The 12778-nt window shown below is 40.9% G+C and overlaps 2 non-coding genes across 2 annotated transcripts; both read left to right on the top strand.

Annotated features, from left to right (window-relative positions):
• The first annotated feature begins 776 nt into the window (after positions 1-776).
• Positions 777-849, top strand: TRNAV-AAC (transfer RNA valine (anticodon AAC)). Its single transcript has one exon. It is a non-coding gene; the product is annotated as a tRNA-Val (tRNA).
• A 1655-nt stretch (positions 850-2504) lies between these two features.
• Positions 2505-2577, top strand: TRNAV-AAC (transfer RNA valine (anticodon AAC)). Its single transcript has one exon. It is a non-coding gene; the product is annotated as a tRNA-Val (tRNA).
• Positions 2578-12778: the final 10201 nt, after the last annotated feature.

Raw genomic sequence — 12778 nt, 5'->3', positions numbered from 1 at the left:
AACTCGTCTCTAATTGCCATTACTTTGCAGGCTTTCAAAGGTTTCATAGTGTAGTGGAAATCACGTATGCTTTACACACAGAAGGTCCTGGGTTCAATCCCCAGTGAAACCCATGTGTTCTTGTGTTGAAATAATCCCCTATCAACCTGCAATATATAAAGTTCTTGGCTTTGTTGCCGAATAACTGGATGTTTTAGCTTCCATCACCAACAGAGCTACAAATTTGTTTTTTTTCCCCTGGCGGTCAAAACTCGTCTCTAATTGCCATTACTTTGCAGGATTTAAAAGGTTTCATAGTGTAGTGGTCATCATGTCTGCTTCACACGCTGAAGGTCCTGGGTTCAATCCCCAGTGAAACCAATTTGTTTTTGGTGTTGAAGTAATTTCCTATCGACTTGTAATATGTGAAATTCTTGGTTTCGTTGCCAAATGACAATACATTTTGGCTTCCATCACAAAGAGAACTACGATTTTGGGTTTCTTTTTTATTGACCATTTTAGCAGAAAACATAATACCATATTATAAAAATGCTATTTGTTTCAAAATATATAGTTCCCATAAATACAAAAGCAAAAGACCAAACTATGGAGAAAAAAGTAACACATTCAATATAAACTTCAATTTAAGCAAAATCCCTTTGTAGGAATAAAACTGGTAAAATATGTAATAATAATTGTAAATGTTTCATTAACCAAAAATACTTTCCTTCAGCAATAAAAAGGCCCCGTCAGTCACAATTCTGCTCTGCTAGCCAATACACAGTAACTTTTCGGCAGGTTTCATAGTGTAGTGGTCATCACGTCTGCTTAACACGCAGAAGGTCCTGGGTTCAATCCCCAGTGAAACCAATCTGTTCTTAGTGTTGAAATAATACGCTATCCAACTCCAATATATGAAGTTCTTGGCTTTGTTGCCGAATGACGGGATGTTTTGGCTTCCATCACAAACAGAACTACAAATTATTTTTGTTTTTCCCCTGGCGGTCAAAACTCGTCTCTAAATGCCATTACTTTGCAGGATTTCACAGGTTTCATAGTGGAGTCGTCATCACGTCTACTTCACACGCAGATGGTCCTGGGTTCAATCCCCAGTAAAATCAAGCCGTTTTCACTGTTGAAGTAATTTGCTATCAACCTGTAACATATGAAATTCTTTGTTTTGTTGCCAACTGATAATATATTTTGGCTTCCATCACCAAGAGAACTACGATTTTGGGTTTCTTTTTTATTGACCATTTTAGCAGAAAACATAATCCCATTTTAAAAAAATCCTGTTTGTTTCAAAATATATAGTTCCTTTAAATACAAAAGCAAACAACTAAACTATGTGGAAAAAAGTAACACATTCAATGTAAACTTCCTTTTAAGCAAAATCCCCTTGTAGGAATAAAACTGGTAAAATATGTAATAAAAATTGTAAATGTTTCATTAACCAAAAATACTTTCCTTCAGCAATAAAAAGGCCCCGTCAGTCACAATTCTTCTCTGCTAGCCAATACACAGTAACTTTCCATCAGGTTTCATAGAGTAGTGGTCATCACGTCTGCTTAACACGCAGAAGGTCCTGCATTCAATCCCCAGTAAAACCAATCTGTTCTTGGTGTTGAAATAATACTCAATTAAACTACAATATATGAAGTTCTTGGCTTTGTTGCTGAATGATGGGATGTTTTGGCTTCCATCCCCAACAGAGCTACGAATTTGTTTTTTTTTTCCCTGGCGGTCAAAACTCGTCTCTAATTGCCATTACTTTGCAGGCTTTCAAAGGTTTCATAGTGTAGTGGAAATCACGTCTGCTTTACACGCAGACGGTCCTCAGTTCAATCCCCAGTGAAACCCATGTGTTCTTGGTGTTGAAATAATCCTTTATCAACCTGCAGTATATAAAGTTCTTGGCTTTGTTGCCGAATAACGGGATGTTTTAGCTTCCATCACCAACAGAGCTACGAATTTGTTTTTTTTCCCCTGGCGGTTAAAACTCGTCTCTAATTGCCATTACTTTGCAGAATTTCAAAGGTTTCATAGTGTAGTGATCATCACGTCTGCTTCACACGCAGAAGGTCCTGGGTTCAATCCCCAGTGAAACCAATCTGTTTTTGGTGTTGAAGTAATTTCCTATCGACTTGTAATATGTGAAATTCTTGGTTTCGTTGCCAAATGACAATACATTTTGGCTTCCATCACAAAGAGAACTACGATTTTGGGTTTCTTTTTTATTGACCATTTTAGCAGAAAACATAATCCCATATTATAAAAATCCTATTTGTTTCAAAATATATAGTTCCCATAAATACAAAAGCAAAAGACCAAACTATGGAGAAAAAAGTAACACATTCAATATAAACTTCAATTTAAGCAAAATCCCTTTGTAGGAATAAAACTGGTAAAATGTGTAATAATAATTGTAAATGTTTCATTAACCAAAAATACTTTCCTTCAGCAATAAAAAGGCCCCGTCAGTCACAATTCTGCTCTGCTAGCCAATTCACAGCAACTTTTCATCAGGTTTCATAGTGTAGTGGTCATCATGTCTGCTTAACACGCAGAAGGTCCTGGGTTCAATCCCCAGTGAAACCAATCTGTTCTTAGTGTTGAAATAATACGCTATCCAACTACAATATATGAAGTTCTCGGCTTTGTTGCCGTATGACGGGATGTTTTGGCTTCCATCACAAACAGAACTACAAATTATTATTTTTTTCCCCTGGTGGTCAAAACTCGTCTCTAAATGCCATTACTTTGCAGGATTTTACAGGTTTCATAGTGAAGTCGTCATCACGTCTACTTCACACGCAGAAGGTCCTGTTTTCAATCCCCAGTAAAAACAAGCCGTTTTCGCTGTTGAAGTAATTTGCTATCAACCTGTAACATATGAAATTCTTTGTTTTGTTGCCAACTGATAATATATTTTGGCTTTTATCCCCAAGAAAACTACGATTTTGGGTTTCTTTTTTATTGACCATTTTAGCAGAAAACATAATCCCATATTATAAAAATCCTGTTTGTTTCAAAATATATAGTTCCTTTAAATACAAAAGCAAACAACTAAACTATGTGGAAAAAAGTAACACATTCAATGTAAACTTCCTTTTAAGCAAAATCCCTTTGTAGGAATAAAACTGGTAAAATTTGTAATAAAAATTGTAAATGTTTCAATAACAAAAAATACTTTCCTTCAGCAATAAAAAGGCCCCGTCAGTCACATTTCTGCTCTGCTAGCCAATACACAGTAACTTTCCATCAGGTTTCATAGAGTAGTGGTCATCACGTCCGCTTAACACGCAGAAAGACCTGCGTTCAATCCCCAGTTAAACCAATCTGTTCTTGGTGTTAAAACAATACTCAATTAAACTACAATATATGAAGTTCTTGGCTTTGTTGCCGAATGATGGGAAGTAATTTGCTATTAACCTGTAACATATGAAATTCTTTCGTTTGTTGCCAACTGATAATATATTTTGGCTTCCATCACCAAGAGAACTACGATTTTGGGTTTCTTTTTTATTGACCATTTTAGCAGAAAACATAATCCCATATTATAAAAATCCTGTTTGCTTCAAAATATATAGTTCCTTTAAATACAAAATCAAACAACTAAACTATGTGGAAAAAAGTAACACATTCAATGTAAACTTCCTTTTAAGCAAAATCCCTTTGTAGGAATAAAACTGGTAAAATATGTAATAAAAATTGTAAATGTTTCATTAACCAAAAATACTTTCCTTCAGCAATAAAAAGGCCCCGTCAGTAACAATTCTGCTCTGCTAGCCAATACACAATAACTTTCCATCAGTTTTCATAGAGTAGTGGTCATCACGTCTGCTTAACACGCAGAAGGTCCTGGGTTCAATCCCCAGTGAAACTCATGTGTTCTTGGTGTTGAAATAATCCCCTATCAATCTGCAGTATATAAAGTTCTTGGCTTTGTTGCCGAATAACGGGATGTTTTAGCTTCCATCACCAACAGAGCTACGAATTTGTTTTTTTCCCCTGGCGGTCAAAACTCGACTCTAATTGCCATTACTTTGCAGGATTTTAAAGGTTTCATAGTGTAGTGGTCATCACGTCTGCTTCACACGCAGAAGGTCATGGGTTCAATCCCCAGTGAAACCAATCTGTTTTTGGTGTTGAAGTAATTTCCTATCGACTAGTAATATGTGAAATTCTTGGTTTCGTTGCCAAATGACAATACATTTTGGCTTCCATCACAAAGAGAACTACGATTTTGGGTTTCTTTTTTATTGACCATTTTAGCAGAAAACATAATCCCATATTATAAAAATTCTATTTGTTTCAAAATATATAGTTCCCATAAATACAAAAGCAAAAGTCCAAACTATGGAGAAAAAAGTAACACATTCAATATAAACTTCAATTTAAGCAAAATCCGTTTGTAGGAATAAAACTGGTAAAATATGTAATAATAATTGTAAATGTTTCATTAACCAAAAATACTTTCCTTCAGCAAAAAAAAGGCCCCGTCAGTCACAATTCTGCTCTGCTAGCCAATACACAGTAACTTTTCGTCAGGTTTCATAGTGTAGTGGTCATCATTTCTGCTTAACACGCAGAAGGTCCTGGGTAGAGTTGAGCGCAGTTCGAGGTTCTCTAGTTCTAGGCTCGAGTGATTTTGGGGGCTGTTCGAGATTGAACTAGAACTCGAGCTTTTTGCAAAAGCTCGATAGTTCTAGATACGTTCGAGAACGGTTCTAGCAGCAAAAAGCAGGGCTTTTTACAGCTATAGTGTGCAGGAGTCATCGCTGGCAGCCTGCCACAAGCTGGTAACCAAGATATACATCGGGTATCCAACCAAAGCGCTTTGGTTAGTAACCCGATGTTTATCCTAGTTACGTGCAGGAAGCCCACACTTCCCCGCTCAGCTCGCTCCGCCCCCTCCTGCCCGCGGCATGTACACACGTACACACGTATACACACACACACACACACGGTCCTGCTCGGCTTACCTGCGGTCGGCCCGGGGGCAGCAGTCCTTGGCACTGGAAACTGTGGCTGCCGGCCCTTTAAGGCCCGCAGGCCACAGCGTTCACTGTGTTCTCCTGCATTGAGCATCATCTGTGGGCGGAGCTACCGCCCGGCGTCCTGCTCGGTCGCACAGATGAAGGAGTCACAGTGCCAGCCAGCGACCCCCAGCACATCGCTTCCCTCCGGCGCTGTGTGGGCCCCATCTGCACCGTGACTTGATCAGTATGTGGGACATCACTCCCTCCCCGCCCCTCCCTGTCCCCCCTTGCGTGTGTGGGCCCCGGAGCCGCGTGTGTGGGCCCCGCAGAGCAAGGTGTGTGTTTGTATGTATGCATGCAGCAGAGCAGTATGCGTGTCTATATGTATGTATATATGCAGCAGAGCAGTATGCGTGTATGTATGTATGTATGTATATATGCAGTAGAGCAGTATGCGTGTCTGTATGTATGTATATATGCAGCAGAGCAGTATGCGTGTCTGTATGTACGCATGTATATATGCAGCAGAGCACTATACGTGTCTGTATGTATGTATATATATGCAGCAGAGCAGTATACGTGTCTGTATGTATGTATGTATATATGCAGCAGAGCAGTATGCGTGTCTGTATGTATGTATATATGCAGCAGAGCAGTATGCGTGTCTGTATTTATGTATGTATATATGTAGCAGAGTAGTATGCGTGTCTGTATGTATGTATATATATATATATATATATATATATATGCAGCAGAGCAATATGCGTGTCTGTCTGTATGTATGCATGTATGTATGCAGCAGAGCAGTATGCGTATCTGTATGTATGTATGTATATATGCAGCAGAGCAGTATGCGTGTCTGTATGTATGTATATATGCAGCAGAGCAGTATGCGTGTCTGTATGTATGTATGTATGTATATATGTAGCAGAGTAGTATGCGTGTCTGTATGTATGTATATATATATGCAGCAGAGCAATATGCGTGTCTGTCTGTATGTATGCATGTATGTATGCAGCAGAGCAGTATACGTGTCTGTATGTATGTATATATGTAGCAGAGTAGTATGCGTGTCTGTATGTATATATATATGCAGCAGAGCAATATGCGTGTCTGTATGTATGCATGTATGTATGCAGCAGAGCGGTATACGTGTCTGTATGTATGTATATATGTAGCAGAGCAGTATGCATGTCTGTATGTATGTATGTATGTATATATGCAGTAGAGCAGTATGCGTGTCTGTATGTATGTATATATGCAGCAGAGCAGTATGCGTGTCTGTATGTACGCATGTATATATGCAGCAGAGCACTATACGTGTCTGTATGTATGTATATATATGCAGCAGAGCAGTATACGTGTCTGTATGTATGTATGTATATATGCAGCAGAGCAGTATGCGTGTCTGTATGTATGAATATATGCAGCAGAGCAGTATGCGTGTCTGTATGTATGTATGTATATATGTAGCAGAGTAGTATGCGTGTCTGTATGTATGTATATATATATATATATATATATATATGCAGCAGAGCAATATGCGTGTCTGTCTGTATGTATGCATGTATGTATGCAGCAGAGCAGTATGCGTATCTGTATGTATGTATGTATATGTGCAGCAGAGCAGTATGCGTGTCTGTATGTATGTATATATGCAGCAGAGCAGTATGCGTGTCTGTATGTATGTATGTATGTATATATGTAGCAGAGTAGTATGCGTGTCTGTATGTATGTATATATATATGCAGCAGAGCAATATGCGTGTCTGTCTGTATGTATGCATGTATGTATGCAGCAGAGCAGTATACGTGTCTGTATGTATGTATATATGTAGCAGAGTAGTATGCGTGTCTGTATGTATATATATATGCAGCAGAGCAATATGCGTGTCTGTATGTATGCATGTATGTATGCAGCAGAGCGGTATACGTGTCTGTATGTATGTATATATGTAGCAGAGCAGTATGCATGTCTGTATGTATGTATGTATGTATATATGCAGCAGAGCAGTATGCGTGTATGTATGTATATATGCAGCAGAGCAGTATGCGTGTCTGTATGTATGTATGTATATATGTAGCAGAGTAGTATGCGTGTCTGTATGTATATATATATGCAGCAGAGCAATATGCGTGTCTGTCTGTATGTATGCATGTATGTATGCAGTAGAGCAGTATACGTTTCTGTATGTATGTATATATGTAGCAGAGCAGTATGCGTGCATGTATATATATATATGCAGCAGAGCAGTATGCGTGTCTGTATATATGTATGTATATATGTAGCAGAGTAGTATGCGTGTCTGTATGTATGTATATATATATGCAGCAGAGCAATATGCGTGACTGTCTGTATGTATGCATGTATGTATGCAGCAGAGCAGTATGCGTGTCTGTATGTATGGATGCAGAGCAGTATGCGTGTCTTTCTGTATGTATGTATGTATGTATGCAGAAGAGCAGTATGCGTGTCTGTTTGTATGTATGTATGCATGTATGTATGCAGCAGAGCAGTATGCGTGTCTGTCTGTATGTATGTATGCAGCAGAGCAGTCTCTGTATGTATGCATGTATGATGTGTATCTATGTATGTCAGTGTATATGACTGTATAGATTTGTCTGTTTATATGTGTTTTTGTGTGTTTGTCTTTAAATATGTATATGTACGTGTATGTATCTGTGTATGTGTGTGTGTCTGCGTGTTTATTGGGCCCACTGGGACTCTTCCGCCCGGGGCCCACAAAAACCTGGAGCCGGCCCTGCCTGCGGTGATGAAGTCCCGCCATCCCGACCTCAGCGCTGTCACTGTCCTTCATGGCCGCCGCTTGTCACATCACCTTCTCTCGCTTCCGACCCGAGACTGACTAGCGGTGACGTCACGGGCCTCTCGCGATTCTTGGCTGTGAAGGCGGCGGTCATTGAACTCAGTGACAGGGGCTGTCAGTGTGCTGGAGATCAGCGCAGGTAATGTACCTCGCTTACAGCAGCACTTGTCATCCCCTGCAGTGACCTGGGCTGACCCATTGATGTTAGCTCAGGTCACTGCACTGCTCTCCCAGCCAATGGGGAACATCCTGCTCTTCATTAACTGGGACAGTGTGGATCGTCATGGCAACCCCTTGGATTACACCAGACCTGGATTTGTTTTTCATTCTAATAAATTGGTTAAAGAGGGAATGTTTTGGGGAGTGTTTTTTCAAATAAAAATGTGTTTGTCGTCTATTTTTTTTTATTACTGACTGGGTTGGTGATGTCGGGTATCTGATAGACGCCTGACCTCACCAACCCCAGGGCTTGATGCCAGGTGACATTACACATCTGGTATTAACCCCATATATTACCCCGTTTGCCACCGCACCAGGGCGCGGGATGAGCTGGGGCGAAGCACCAGGATTGGCGCATCTAATGGATGCGCCACTTCTGGGGAGGCTGCGGCCTGCTATTTTTAGGCTGGGGAGAGTCCAATAACCATGGACCTCCCTAGTCTGAGAATATCAGGCCTCAGCTGTCTGCTTTACCTTGGCTGGTGATCCAATTTTGGGGGACCCCTACGTGTTTTTTTTTTAATTATTTATTTAATTTAAAATAACAGCGTGGGGTGCCTTCAGTTTTGGATTACCAGCCAAGGTGAGGTTGGCAGCTGTGGCCTGCAGGCTGCAGCCGTCTGCTTTACCCTAGCTGGCTACAAAACTAGGGGGAACCCTACGTCATTTTGTTTTCATTTTTTTGGCTAAATACAAAGCGAAGCACCCCTTAGTGCCACATGAAAGGCACCAAAGGGTGCTTCACTTTTTCTCCACTTTTTCTCCACTTCTTCTCCACTTCTTCTCCACTTCTTCTCCACTTTTTCTCCACTTTTTATCCATTTTTTTCTCCACTTTTTATCCATTTTTTTCTCCACTTTTTCTCCACTTTTTCTCCACTTTTTCTTCACTTTTTCTCCACTTTTTATCCATTTTTTCTCCACTTTTTCTCCACTTTTTCTCCGTTCGTTTTCTATAATCGGTCTACCCATTAGCTCTGCCATGCATAGTGTAGCTCTACACCTACTGCACATGTTACTTTATGATTGACATCTTTTTCGTACCAGAGCTGTCTAAGCCTACTCTGACCCCATATTTGTCATTACTATATTGTCCTTGTACTGTATTATGACATTTGTATCATGTGTTTCATTTCTTGCTGTGTTGCAATTTTTTTGCTACATCCCAATTGTACCTCTACATTGTTCGAGTTTATGTTATTGTTCTCTCACTCTTATGTGATACTGATTATTGTCATTTTTCATGATTACATGCAGATAAGTCCAATCTGACGAAGGCTCAGGCCGAAACGTGATTTGTAACTTGTTTTGGACAAAAACATATATGCTTATGAAAATTTTTTTTTTCTTAATACGGACCAATAAAGAGTGATTTTGCATTACTATCCGTTGTGACTTACTGACTTAGTCTGGGAGATTTAGAGTGCCGAGGCTACTCACTAATTTTATCTATTATTACCTCTGAGCACCTATATACCAGTGAGCAGAGCTTCCTCTACAGTAGTTCTCCTGATTAGGCATGCCCTTACCTCATGAGCAGGGCATTGCAGCTTTGGTAGCAACCATTACGACATGGACTCTGCTGCTGTGGACCCGGGGAGAGTGAGTGCAGATTCATTGCACCCACACTCCTCACAAGAAGGGTCCGCACTCCTAGAAAATGGGGGATACGTTCCCTGAGTGTCTCCCCCCCATATTCTAGACGGTCCAGAGTCGTCGTGGGACCCCTTTATTTTTTTTCTTACAATAAATTGGTGAAAGAGGAAATGTTTTGGGGACTGTTTTTTCAAATAAATTTCTTTTGTCGATTTTTTTTTTTTGTTAGTACTGACAGTTTATGATAACAAAACATAACTCACATAAAGAGCCATTAATTTATGGGCACCAAGCCTGCCAAAATTAAGCAGGGGAGATGCCAGCACTACTCATTATGAGAATAATAAACAGGAGAACAAGAGTAAAGTGCAAAAGGTACATAATTTTTATTGAATACACAACAAGAAAAAGGTTATAATTAAAATGGTACACTACCAATAATTCCTAGGGATATCAATAATTAGGACTAAACCAGTTTCAATAGCCTATCCAGTGGATCAAAAGATTAACTAGTAGATATCTATATAAAAGGCGGCTATAGGCCTGGGAAGGTCCAGGTAGTTGGTATGAATATTCAGGAAATGGGGGGGCTGCTTTATAAGATATAAGGCATAGTCAGATCAAAACCATGGTTTCCCACCAGGTGTGGGTAGGAACTCGTGGTGATCCTGCTGGCAACGCTGTTGCTGAATACCAGTGCACAGCAGAATAGGAGATAACATACAATAACCATGTAACACAAGTGTGCAGGATAAGGGAATTCTCTTACCTAAGGTGCTGAAGTGCAATGCAAGCCAGTACAGGGCAGCCAGCCACGATAAAAAGCAGTCCCAATGAGATTAGGAAAATATCCCCAAGAGAAGCCAAAGGTCTCCATCCGACGCGCGTTTCGCGAGGATAGCTTTATCAAGGTGGAAAACCGAGGTAATAACCCCATGACCTACATGCCTCCTATATATCCCCCTCCTAATGTGGAATCAAACAGCTGGGTGGCTGGGAGTGACGTAGAAACCGGAAGTGACCTATCACACCTTGACAACAAGCTTTGATTAACACCATACCTCAAGGTGGTTAAAACCTGTTCAATCTAATCATCCATGGTGCGTCCAGGCTAATCTCTATTAAGCCGCTAGGTATTTAAGCCCAGAAGCCATAAACCAGATAAGCAGTATCGCTATCAGAGCTCCAGCCCGGTCTGTATGGTAACTACGGACGCACTTCCTGATAATAACAGGAAGTCATCATAAGTCCCTGGAGTGGCTTCTCACTAGCGCCGAATGAGTGACGTACAGGTTAGCCAATAGCAATCAAGTTAAAGATTTGTGCGGATTACCATACAGAGGGAAGATTCCACATGAACGCTGTGGGCGCGTCAGCCCCACAGACACGCCTCACCAGTCCCGGTCGATAGGAATAAAACCAAAAGCCACAAAAATATTCGTGATGTATCATACCATATAGACCTAACCTACACGATCAGGGCTGCTAACGAAAATGCCACCCAATTAGCATGGTAACTAGGGACGCTATTTATAGGTAGGGCCGGAAGTAGTCATGAGATCTAGAACGTACTTCTCCCGAGATTTAAATGCTACACAATTCAATCACTGATGGTCCAAAAGGAAAAATATATATCATCATCGGCCTTCATACCTGATGGAAAGGTCCCACGTGATTACTGGGGATGCGTCAACCCCACAACCACGCCCCACCATTCCCAATCAGGACGACAGAACCAAAAGGGACCAGGAAACCCCCCGTTGCGTCCTGAGCCCTGTCCCCACCAGCCACCTGGTCCGAGGGACGCGTATCCCCGGAGACAGAGTGTGCATGTGTGTCAGACAGGTGCCAAAGAACGCCCTGGGGGAATAATATAAATCCGAGCAATTAAAGTAGTTCACGATACATATCACAATATTGTTATTGTACAATTGAAAAGTGCCAAAGCTCAGGTAGATAATACCACATAAAAAATGAGGATCAGATGGAAGAGTGGTACAATTAAAATTACTCAAAAAGCCACTTGAGGACGTGCAGATAAATCTTCGATTTTTCTGAATCTTGAACGCGAAAAAGACCACCGGGGCTTGAAGATCGTAAAATTTTCGCCATAAGAGGATGGAATGATGATTCTTCAGGTATCCCAAATATGATATGTCCGGCGGAATTCCAAGTCGTAGACCAGCCAAACAACAATTAATCACCCAAACAGCATAGAGGAGGGATAGGTCTAAAAAGTAATGTATCAATAATTAATATCAGGTCAGAGATCACTACAAGGGTGAGCAAGGCATTGCTCATAGTAGTGCAAGGATAAAAATATAGATGACAAAACAATTAAAAACAACACTCATGAAAAACACAAACGATAAGGTTAAAAATAGGAATTACAGAAAAGGGAGACGAGATTAGATTATGACGCTAAAAAGATATCAAATTATAGAAAGGACACGAAGCTAATGTTCTCATTGAGCCCATTAGGGGCCAAGGTGTCCAAAGTGGAGATCCATCGAGCCTCAACCTGAGCTAATCGTTTTTTCAAATCACCGCCACGAGACCCACCACGAACATGATCGATACCCCGTATCTTAAGTCCAGACGGGTTACTCCCATGGAACTTATAAAAATGCCTAGGGAGTGTTTTCAGCGTGGTAGGATCAATGGTATCCTTAGCAGCACTGATGTCCCGCACATGCTCCCTCGTGCGTACCCTTAACTCACGTGAAGTGAGACCGACATACACGAGGGAGCACGGACACGTGGCGTAGTAGATAACATATGTAGTAGCACACGTAATATAACACCTGATGTCGAATGTCCTAGTGCCATTGGATGACATAAATGTGGAAGTGCGGATGATATTCTGGCAGGCCAAACACCGACCACATGGGAAACACCCAACCAAGGGGCCACGGGTACTGAAAGGGTTACGAATAGGTGGTACGTAATGGCTCCTTACCAGAATATCTCGAAGGTTTTTAGAACGACGAGCCGTCATAAGAGGACCAGGAGGGAGGACATCAGCCAGGACAGGATCTGATCGAAGAACAGGCCAGTGCTTGCTTAAAATTTCTCGCATGGTCTGCCAGTGGTCGTTGTGAGTGCCTATAAAACGAATAGGGGGATCAGTTTTTTGAGATTTAGGAGTATACTGAAGCAACTGCTGACGGGGGGTC

This window comes from Anomaloglossus baeobatrachus, chromosome 2 (genome assembly GCF_048569485.1).
Source record: "Anomaloglossus baeobatrachus isolate aAnoBae1 chromosome 2, aAnoBae1.hap1, whole genome shotgun sequence".
Classification (NCBI taxonomy): Eukaryota; Metazoa; Chordata; class Amphibia; order Anura; family Aromobatidae; genus Anomaloglossus; species Anomaloglossus baeobatrachus.
This window is presented reverse-complemented; position numbering and strand designations above follow the sequence as displayed.